At 43.6% G+C, this 11,357-nt stretch overlaps 1 protein-coding gene across 1 annotated transcript in view; it reads right to left on the reverse strand.

Annotated features, from left to right (window-relative positions):
* The window catches only part of ARHGAP24 (Rho GTPase activating protein 24), a 213,911-nt gene extending 203,674 nt beyond the window's left edge, over positions 1–10,237 (reverse strand). The window contains exon 1 of the mRNA XM_027738522.2: positions 10,110–10,237. The gene's annotated coding sequence lies outside the window, so the exon portion shown is untranslated. The remainder of the gene's footprint in view (positions 1–10,109) is intronic.
* Between the last annotated feature and the right edge of the window lie 1,120 nt (positions 10,238–11,357).

Consider the following 11,357-nt stretch of genomic DNA (forward strand, 5'->3'; position numbering starts at 1 on the left):
GTCATAATGTCACATAAGAAGAAAGTTAGAAAGATGGAAGCTCAGCTAGAACTCAATCTGGCCATTGCTGTGAAAGATAATAAAAAGTGTTTTTATAGATACATTAACGACAAAAGGAGGGCCAAGGAAAAATCTACATCCTTTACTGGATGCAGAGGGGAATACTGTCACCATGGATGATGAAAAGGCCGAGGTATTTGATGCCTTTTTGCCTCAGTCTTTAACAGAAATACTGATTATCCTCAGGGCAGCCACCCCCTGAGCTGGTAGAGAGGGATGGGGAGCAGAATAGACCCCCTGCAATCCAGGAGGAAGGAGTGACCTGCTGTGCCACTTAGATGCTCACAAATCTATGGGAATGGATGGGATTCATCCAAGGGTACTGAGGGAGCTGGTGGAAGAGCTCACCAAGCCACTCTCCATCATTTATCATCAGTCCTGATTCACCAGGGAGGTCCAAGACGACTGAAGGCTGGTCAGTGTGATGCCCATCTCCAAAAAGGGTAGGAAGGAGGATCCGAGGAACTACAGTCCTTTCAACCTGATGTTGGTGACCAGGGAGGTTATGGAAGTGATCATCAGGACAACCAGGGAATCAGGTCCAGCCAGCATGGGTTTAGGAAAGGCAGGTCCTGCTTGACCAACCTGATCTCCTTTTATGAGCAGCTCACCTGTCTAGTGGATGAGGGAAAGTCTGTTGGTGTGTAGTACACCTGGACTTCACTAAAGCCTTTTATACTGCCTCCCATGGCATTCTCCTGGAGAAACTGGCAGTCCATGGCAGTCCCAAAGGCTCAGAATTGGGGCCAGTCCTGTTTAATATCTTTATCGATGATCTGGATGAGGGGATCAAGTGCACCCTTGGTGATTTCACAGACAATACTAAGTTGCACAAGAACGTTCATCTGCTGGAAGGTAGGAAGGCTCTGCAGAGGGATCTGGACAGGCTGGATTGATGGACAGAGGCCAGTTGTATGAGCTTCAACAAGGCAAAGTGCTGAGTCGTGCCCTTGGGTCACAACAACTCCCTGCAGTGCTACACGTTGGAGAAGAGTGGCTGGAAAGAGGCCCAGCAGAAAAAGACCTGGAGGTGCTGGTCAACAGCAGCTGAACACGAGCCAGTGTGTGCCCAGGTGGCCAAGGCCAACGGCATCCTGATCTGTATCAAAAATAGGACTAGGGAAGTCATACTCAGCACTGGTGAGGCCACACCTTGAGTGCAGTGCCCAGTTTTGGGCCCCTCGCTGAAGAAAGACATTGAGGAGCTGGAGCGTGTCCAGAAAAGGGCAATGAACCTGGTGAAGGGTTTAGAGAGTAGGTCCTATGAGGGGCAGCCGAGGGAGTTAGGGGTGTTTATCCTGGAGAAAAGGAGGCTCAGGGGAGCCCTTATTGCTCTCTACAACTGCCTCAAAGGGAGTTGTGGCAAGGTGGGGGTTGGCCTCTTCTCCCAGGAAACCAGCAACAGGACAAGAGGTCATAGCCTCAAGCTGCACCACGGGAGGTTCAAGTTGAAAATCAGGAAGAATTTTTCAGTGAAAGGCTGATTAAGCATTGAAACGGGCTGCCCAAGGAGGTGGTGGAGTCACCATCCCTGGAGGTGTTCAAGAAACAACTGAATGTGGCACTTGGTGCTATGGTTTAGTTTGCATGGTGATGCTCGGTTAAAGATTGGACTTGATGATCTTGAAGTCTTTTCCAACCTAAATGATTCTACTAAATGAATTAATAGCTGGCTCATTACAGCACAGAATCATCACAGTGAATATAATAAGCATCCTACTATAAGCATGTTGAAGTCAGTTATATTTTTGCCCTGGTACACATTACAATACGTGTAAAGTATTCCTAATGTTCAGAACTAGACTACTTTTTCACAGTTTGTCACATATGACAGGAAAGAATCTCCCTAACCATTAAGACCAACTTCTAAAACCCCATGGGAGCCAGCAACACAGTTACTTTTAGACAGTGAAAAAACACCATCAAAACAGCTATTTTAATATTTCCCCTCACCCCCAACCCAGTATTTCCAAGACTACTCAGGAACTCCTTACTCTGTTAGAATTTTCTTTTTCATCCCAGCACACCCATGGACAGTTTACACCAATTTACTTCTTGCTCTGTCCCTGATTTTTACCCACCTGACATATTTATGTGCCAAGATTAAGACTGCTATCTCATTTTCACAAAATACACAAAGCCAGGTCTGATTTTCTCTTAAGAAACAGGACTGAAGCATGGCTGGTTAAGTCTAGGCAGCAGACATCACACTCATCCCAGGTTACATGGAAAATTAAACAACGCAAAAGCACCAGGTCCCTTTTGCTTACAGACAAATATATATATTTTTTTTAAGTTTTCATTACTCAAAAACACTACTTACAACATGCCTTCTTACAGCTTCTTCCTGCTAACTTACTTGTGCCCCCCAAGAGAAAAATCCAACCTAAGAAAGCTGCTGGCATCAAGACAGAGATCTCTATTTATACAAATACATGTTTTCCTAAATATTATTTATTACATATTTCTGGAGGATGAAGTTAACTGACTCCAGTTTGAGCCGTGTATTCTCCAAGGAGGAGAAGGGGTTTCACCATCATGCACCAAATATTAATGTTTTGCATTCCAATTAATGTACTGACTTTTGAAGAATTTTTACCTGAGCTGTATTCTCACTGCCATATAACAGAATTGTATTTACTTTTTTTTAAACAGTGAATAAGTATGTCTTACATATGAAGAGTAAGTCCTCAATCTCGAAATCAGTTATTGACTGGGGGTTGGGGAGTGTTTGCTATGATGTTTTCATTCTGAAATTTCACTTTTAGCCACAGGGCAGAGCTCTGTCAGAACAAGCTTTTTGACCAGTACTTTTTCTATTCACTTCTAAACTGAGCAAATTTGACACTGAAGTTCGGTCAATTTGGGTTCCAGCAATGCTATTAAGATCCCAATTTACCACAATCAGATTCTGACTCTCAAAGACCATTTGCAAAGCTCCCATTTTAGGACACTTCCATTCAGCTCTACAGAGCCTAAGAAGGCCTTGTACTTACAAACATAAAGTAAGAATTCAGTCCTTTCAAAAGAAGGTCCATCATTTATCTCCAAACTAAAAGGCATTGCAAGTTTTCCCTTTCTCCAGGCAGGCCCTTTAATAATTCTCTCTCAGTTTCCTTACTTCTTAGGAGAAATTTAAAAAAAAAAAAAAAAAAAAAAAAAAGAAAGAAAGAAAGAAAGAAAGGAAACATCTGTGGGAACAGCTGCACAAATATTGTAACTGCCAGAGAAAAGATTTCTTTCTAGCATCCAGGATTTCTGGGTTTGTGTTTTGCAATACCACTTAGTAATGGATAACCACAGTGACTATCCAGGCATCTAACACGCAATTTTGATCTCAATCACGGATAAGAGGTAAAAGCTCAACACGAGTCCACCACAGACACACAAACACACAGAGAAAACAACCACAAACCCAAAACCTTGAAAGAAGTGTCTAGAGGCTCCACCATATAAAAGCTTATACAGCAAGTAGGCTGCTTGCTCTGACTTCTGGACAATCAAAATCCCATGGTAGGTAGTTTATAATTATAAGCAAATGTAGAGCACAGCTTTTTCCTTCATTGTTATCTCATCTGTAACAACAGTAAGACCCCAAATTACTCAGCACGCTTTCCAAGACAACACTTTGAAATTAGCAATTATGTCATTAAATAAATAGATTTCCAGAAGTCTGTCTTCATCTCCTAGATACATGTCTGTGTTCACGTACTTGTCTTTTGAACTGCAGCAATCTGTTACACTCCAATAGGAATCTAACAGCATTAAGAATGAGCTTTACTGTGCTCTGTGCTATATGTTGATAACTGCACAATTCTTATTTCCTGGTCTATGCCCAAGTAGGTAAAGTGAATGTGATTGAAACACTATTACAGTAGTAATCAACTAAATTAGCCAGTTCTAAATACATGTGGCCACGGTAGCAACAAGATCTTGGAGCTACTATACAATGCCCAGTTCATTTGGGATTTACTGTAACTTTTTCCCCCCAAAAAAAGAAAAGAAAGATTTATCAACCAATTTGACCATGGGAGGTAGTTGCCACATCCAGCAGATCCGCAGAGTAGGATCTGAAGAATGAGAAATAAAGCAAATTGCCTGTAGCCTCTGCATCATTATTATTTCTCAAGCAACTCAAGAGGGGCCTTAAGCATACTTTAAGTCACCCTTGACTGTAGTACTCTCCCATTTGCTAAACAGTCATTTAGTACACTGGGGTTGCTGGAGCACAGTAGCACTTCAGCTTCTTCATTTTCCATCTCTACAGTGCCAGCTGTCAAGCTGGGTGTGGAGAGAAAGACTTCTTATTTGACTAAGCTCCAGCATGCTTCAAGGGGTCTCTGCTCCACACATGATCCATTCCTGTAACTCATTTTCCAAATACTCATCCTGTGAGATGGTGCCTACACACATTCCCACAGCACTACTTGGAAACAAAGTTGTGATCTTTAAAAATCAAAAGCACAAAGATTCATCACAACTTGCTTTGCAACACCCACACTTACCCTTCTTTATATCCACACATTTGCAGCTGAAGAAGGTAAGTCTTCATGAAGAAGGTAAGCAATGGTCTGCTGTGGTCAGTCAGCTCCTTTCCATCAAGCTCCAAACAGAACTTTTTTCCCCCCTACATAAGCAACACTAAAATAAAAGAGGGTCAAAACTGGACAAATGGATGGCTTCCATGGGACAGAAAGAGCCCATCCAGCCCAGCATCCCATCTTCAATGTGACTGAAGTAAAACCTCAGAGACAAATGGGATAACCCAGACAAGCACACAGCAGTACTTTCAGCTAGTTACCCCTTAAAACTGGGTTTTTCCTTTACTAACCTCTACACTTTCTGGCAAGCATCTTAATTACACCTTACTTGCATCTCATGCTACCTCCTTTCACTTCTTTTGAGCCTGCCATCGTCACTCCTGCATACACCCTGGGATTCCTCTATTGGAAAATAAGGGAAGAACTAGTCTCTGCTTACCCACTGCCTGCCACTCGTTAATGCAGCCATCTCATCTCCAGGCTGAAACGTTCCTTCCTGCTGCACTGTTTCTTGCACAGAAGCTCTGCTGTCCTTGACCATTCTTGTCACCCTTTTTAAGACCTTTTCCAGCTTAAGCTGCCAGTTACTAGAACTTTCCTCCCCTGGTGTCACTGTTATCCTTCTTCACATTTTTCTTCTCACAGCAGAGCATGTGGTGGCTGGGGGAGGTTAAAGAAACAGCTAGAAAGGCAGCTTATGGAAAACCCAGGATGCTGCTGCTGGAGCTGAGGTTGAGTCAACTGAGTAAGGATTAACTGGAAGGCTACTTTCTCTGCCTACTGAAGGAGCACTTTCCAAAACATGGAAATAGCTCAAAATAAGGGAATAGCTAACCTATTTTGGCCCAGACCCCACTAACCCATGAAAAAGTATGTTTGGTTCTCCCAGTTAGTGATTTCCAGAGGGATCTTACTGCCTCCCAGATACAGACATAATGATGGGCTTTAGCATTTCACTAACACTTTGTGATTGTTCAATTTGATAGCCCGAGAATACCAGTCCACTTAAAGTTCTATTTTCTTTTTTTTTTATTTTTTAAATTCCCATTCTAAAAGGAAAGGTAGACTTGGGAAAAGGACAACAGGAACATACCTGCTGCTTCTTGGAAGTAACATACATGAAAAATGTCTTTGCTAAAAAGCTACTAATCATAATGGCTATTACAGAAAATTGCACAGAACTAAATATAGGAAAATTAAACGCATTTCATGACAATAAATTACTTACACACTACCAACGAATTCAACATGTGCTGCTGAGGTTTGTCTCATTGAGCCATCAAGCATGAAAGCCCCTCCAGACTAACAAGTACAACAGCAAACAACAGAAGTTTGTTGAAGTTAAAAGCAATGAGCTCGTGTGTTCCTCCAAGACCTCTGGTTTGATGGAGCATGACATTTTCATTAGGAAAGCCCAATGAAACAAGAGCTGAGCCAGGCAGACAAAATTAATTCAAATATTCAACAGACAAGTCAAAGACCATGACCATAAACAAAAAATGCATCACACTGCAGGTGGTTTCTAGTCTCAAAGCAACTATCTTATTTTGCAGTGTAGTCAACGACTTGGAAGAAAAGAGAATAAGAAAAAAAAAAAAATCATGACTGAAAAGCTGTGCAGGGGACAAATACCAAGGAAGCCATTATGTACAAAGAGGAAAGGTGACAGCCAGTCTGTCTGTCTGTCTGTCTGTGCACCAGGCTGTGTCTTCTTGCTCAGCAGGTGCACAAGTTGGGAAGAACTGACAGTACCTGAGAGCATCCTCATGAAGGAAAAACTGAAGTCCCTGTTCAACACAACAGCTCCATCTCTAGTGTCATCACAGGAATATTTAACAAGGAAAATGAAAGTATAAAGATCATCGTGCCTCTGGATTTCACAGGACCTCACCCAAAACATTACCTCCAGCACTGGTTTTCAAACTTCTAGAAGCATTTTGGAAAACTGGAAACCATTTAAAAAATGTTGGAATAATTAAAGAATGGGAGAAGATAATGAAGAAAAGGAGAAACTCCATTTTCCACTTTTACAAAAAGAAGGTAAAGAATAAGATAGTAACTCTAAAGGAAGCAGAAATTTGGATAAAGAAGGCTATTAAACATACAAAGAGCTAATAAGAACCAGAGCTAACAAAGCTGGTGGTCAAAACCTGGCAGTAAAGCTGACTAATGACAATTACATCAAATGGATATTTTGCAGAGTATTCAGAGTCTATCAAGTGATTTTCTGTTAGCAAAACAGGATATTTTTCCAAACTATATGATCTAGCTTATAAGAGAAGCTAATCAGGGACCCTTATGGTTCATTTTGAAACCATAATCAATTAAAAACAAAATCGATGTGCAGCTTCACTCCAGTCCTTACCACCCACACTTTGATCACCCAAATCTAACTGGCAAAATGGTGAAGCAGAAGGCAAAAGTCAGGAAACGTACAAGAAGCTGTAGAATAAGAAGTTTTCAACATGCAGCTCCTCACACCAAGATCAGACACCTACACTCTGGTTGCCACAGCTGGTTTGCAGGCACGTTCTGAGGGTACCTACTGGAAGCAAAGATGACAAAACCAGGAGGTTTGGGAGGCATCAGATGCTGGCTGTCCTGCTGAGGTTGGGCTACCATAGAGACCAAAAAGAGTACTGCTTCCTAACACCATCCAGCTGCTCCTGGGAGCAGCTCCCTGGCAAGGCAGCCTCTTCTGGCTCCCACAGTACCAATGCCACCAAGGGCTGTATGCCCTTCCCACTGCTATAAGACTGGGATTTCAGCACTATTTGATTACAGCTCTGCAACTGAAGAGCCTTTATCTGCCTCAGCACAGGGTTTGTTGATGTCTGCTATGCTGCTGAAGCACATCCATTTTTGAGTCGCCTGGTGAATGCTTTTAATAAAAAAAAGTGCAATCTAATAAAGACTCTCTAAATAAATGCAGGCAACAACTATAAAAAAAACAATTCTAACTTGAAATCCTTGCTTTAGCATAATAATAGAAAGTAACATAGACTAAATCTTATCACTCACACTTTCTAGAGTTTTACATGAAGGAAGAGAATCTAAGCTGGAAATCTGGCCTCTATTGTCTTTCTAAGTTTCTATCCTCCAAGACTAGTGGTGGAGTAAGAAGTTGCATTAAAAGTTGTGTGTTTCCTTATCATCTGACACTATCAGCCACTCACTCACCTTACCTGGAGTCTTCAATATTACAGAAAGCCAAGTTCCACACAGTAAACAAAGAAAACCTATACCAGATATGCTCCTGCAATGTTTTTCTTTGTTCAGAATGCCAAGAGAAGACAACCTTTTCTTTTTCTTCCTGGCTGGAAGCTAATAAACACTCACCCTCTCAAAACACTATATAAGACAAATGTCCCCCCCAATATGATGAAGTGTCACACTCTGTTCCAGGAGATTATTAAAAAAAAAAAAAAAATCATGTCAAGCATTCCCTTTGCCCAACATAGATAAAGCCAGTAAGTAATCATGGCTAGGCTTCAGGAACTAAGATTTGGGAAAGGCTCCATCCACATTTGTTACATAGCCAGTAAGTAATAGCTCCAAGAATAAAGCATACTTCCAAAAGGCTATCAGGTCACAATAAACACAAAAGAGCCTGCAGAGAAGAAAGCTAAAGGTTGCAGATGCAAATCCCTTCAAACTACTCGCCATGAATTTCAACTCCCCTTTTTTTTTACCACCTAGTGTATTTAAAAAAGCCCCAGATATTGAATCAAGCAGCAAGACATGCTCGTGTGCTTTAGCTGCACATGGAGCTCACAGGAGTTTTTGATTCTGGTTGCTTCTGAAGATATGACCTTACAAACTAGTACTTGTGAGGCCATTCCCTTAAAGGGGTCTTAATTTCTGTCTTTCTAAAGTCCATTTTCAGAAAAATGAACCTAGCTATAGGGCCATAAAAATGATCTCCATGCACCAGCCTGCAAACACAGGAGAGGCACATGTCTCAAAGAAACAACCCACAGCCTCCCCTTCATTTGAGTCCAAAACCACACTGCCTTACAGTGCAAAGAAGACATGCTTTACATATAGAATCATGTTTTTAGTTGAATTTTCTACATGGTTTTATATTTTTTACTTAATTACTGTCAGTTTTTTGGTTGGTTTAGTTTTTTCAGGGTGGACTAAACCTAGTTCCATTAAAGACTGAAAGTCAAGTAAAGAAACAGGGAAGAAAAAAACAGCTGAGAGACAGGACATCAAAGAAGAGGCAGACTAATAACTTTAGATACCATGCAGAAAGAAACATGAGTTCTATGCACATTTATTTTTAACATAAGTCACTGTATCGCATACTAGAAGATGCCTTTTGCAATAACAAAACCTGCCACAACATGAAAATTTCATGGGACTGGAAACAAGCACTTGACTCTCAATCCTTCCTTCTACCTCTGGCTATAACTCTGCATGCCTTCTTTGAGTATAAGATGCCACTTAAATCCTTTTTAGCTGCGAAAAGATGCTTTGCCCCTTGTATTGATAAATCCCAGTCCCTTAATTCTTACCTCATGCAGAATCCTTTTCCCCTGAACATACAGAAGTTATTGTCACCTTCTAGGTACAGAACTACCACACGACTGAAAAACTTAACCTAACACCACCTTAATACCTGCTGATCTAATAAGAGTTATGATCATCCTTTCCCAGCAACCATGCCACTTAACACAGACAAAAAGAATTCAGATTAATATTAGATAAATTCTGTGTTATGACATCACTCTGTTACATATTCAGTTAATTTGTTTTCTTATTTCTACCTAAAAGGTACCGATCTAAAAAACCCTCTGCTGTTTATTTCCAGTCATCTGTTGTAAAAACGTTTTTAACATCATCAAACATGAATTATTTAATACTCTCCACCCTGCTGAAATAAGAAAACTCCCAAACTGACAACATACATGCACATTACTCCTAAGAAAGAGACATACGGTTTCCGTCCCAATGAAGGAAAATGAGAAGACAATTACTCCCTCATCTTAAAAAGAAATCCACTCAGTGGCTCTAAAAATCCATGGAAGATTCCCTAACTCTTTTGTGATTACAGATTCCTTGTTGCAAAGCCTGTCCCAGTGAGGACCTTACCTCTCAAAGCCTGCTACAGACACTTGTGCAGAACGAGGAAGATTTTAAGACAACCATCACAAACCCAAGACACCCATTAACACGGGGACTGACAGAAAGCACAAGGGTCTTTGACTCAAATACACTTAAGTCAACAAGTAGTCAGATCACACATATTCTGCCTGCACCCCTGAAACCAACAGAAAGGGATTCTGTTACGAAGTATTTGGCACTGTCAAGAAATAACAGCACATAACATTTAAAGATGCCTACACACACACACACACACACACACACTCGGCAGACAAGAACAGCTGTCACACACACACACACAGAGCTGCTGCCACCGCTTCCCGGTCTGCAGCAGTAATTTGTCCTGCAAAGACCACACGGTTCTGTCACCCGGACAAAAGCGGCAAAGGCGGCCCTTACCCCGGTGTCGGCTGCGGCGCTGCCCCGCTCCGGCGAGACCCCCGGCGCTGCCCCGGCCCGGGGCTCCTACAACCCGCCCGCAGGGCCGGCGGGCTCGCCCATAGACGCGGCGGCTCCTCGGGGCACGCCGGGCAACAGCGACAGCTTATTTCGGCTCGGCTGCGCTCACAAGTTTCTTTTCCTCCCGCCTCCCTCAGCCGCTCGGGCGACCTGTGCGCGGGCGGGGCCGCCACCATCACCCGGGAGCCCCGCGGTGCCCGCCGGGGGCAGCCCACGGCGGCGGGCGGAGCGGCACCGCGTGTGTGTGATGTGTGATGTGTAATCTGTGTGTGAGATGTGTAATGTGAGTGCGTGAGATGTGCAGTGTGCCTGCGTGTGAGGTGTGCAATGTGTATCGCGTGTGCCGTGTTGTGGGGGCGCGGGGCGCGGGGCTGGAGCGGCCTGCCGAGGGCCAGCCCTCGGGTTTCGGGTTTCACAGGCGGCTGGGCAGCCCCGGGGCGCGCCGCCGGCTCCGCTGCCGAAGGAACGCGGCCGCCTTCCCAGACGGCGCTGGAAATCCCAGCGACGCGGATGGAGCGAGCAGCCGGGAGCCGTCCCGGGGGCTCCCTCCCCCCCCAGCTCCACGAGGGGACAACTAGACACCCCGAGATCCTACGCAGAGTTTTGCCGCCCCCTTCCCCTTGCTTTTATTTCTGTGGTGCATCTTTAGTCAGGCTCGGCACACACTGAGTGCTCCCGACTCGTCCACTTCCAACAGCCCTGCATCTCTGCGACTTAGCAGGAGGCTCTCTTTTAAGAAGGACTCGGGATTTTGCTCATCCATGGACCTGTACAAGGGGGGGGGGGGTGTCCAAGGGCCCAGCTCAGGTGCACAGCAGAAATCAGAAAGGGAATTATGATGGAAACTCCAGCTGTAATTGGGTTTCGGGAGCTGACGTTCGCTCGCTGAATGACATGACTGCTCCCGGGTGACTCAGGGAACATGAGGCTGCACTTTTCCCCATACTCAGAGAGGGCAATGAATGCCGAGTAATCTCCGTCCTCCCTCCCACCGCCTCAGTCCAGCGCACCAGAACCCACAGTATTGGTTTCACGTGGAAACACAACCTCTCTCGGAAAATCCTAGTTGCTGTGCTGCTGGTCTTTTCTTTCACATCCCCATCATGAAAAAAAAGCACCTTCTAGTACTGTATCATAATGAAATCATAAGAAAAAAATACTGTTAGTAATAGTTGAAGATGACACAAC

This window comes from Pipra filicauda, unplaced genomic scaffold (genome assembly GCF_003945595.2).
Source record: "Pipra filicauda isolate LSUMZ 115617 unplaced genomic scaffold, ASM394559v2 scaffold8_size5757611_pilon, whole genome shotgun sequence".
Classification (NCBI taxonomy): Eukaryota; Metazoa; Chordata; class Aves; order Passeriformes; family Pipridae; genus Pipra; species Pipra filicauda.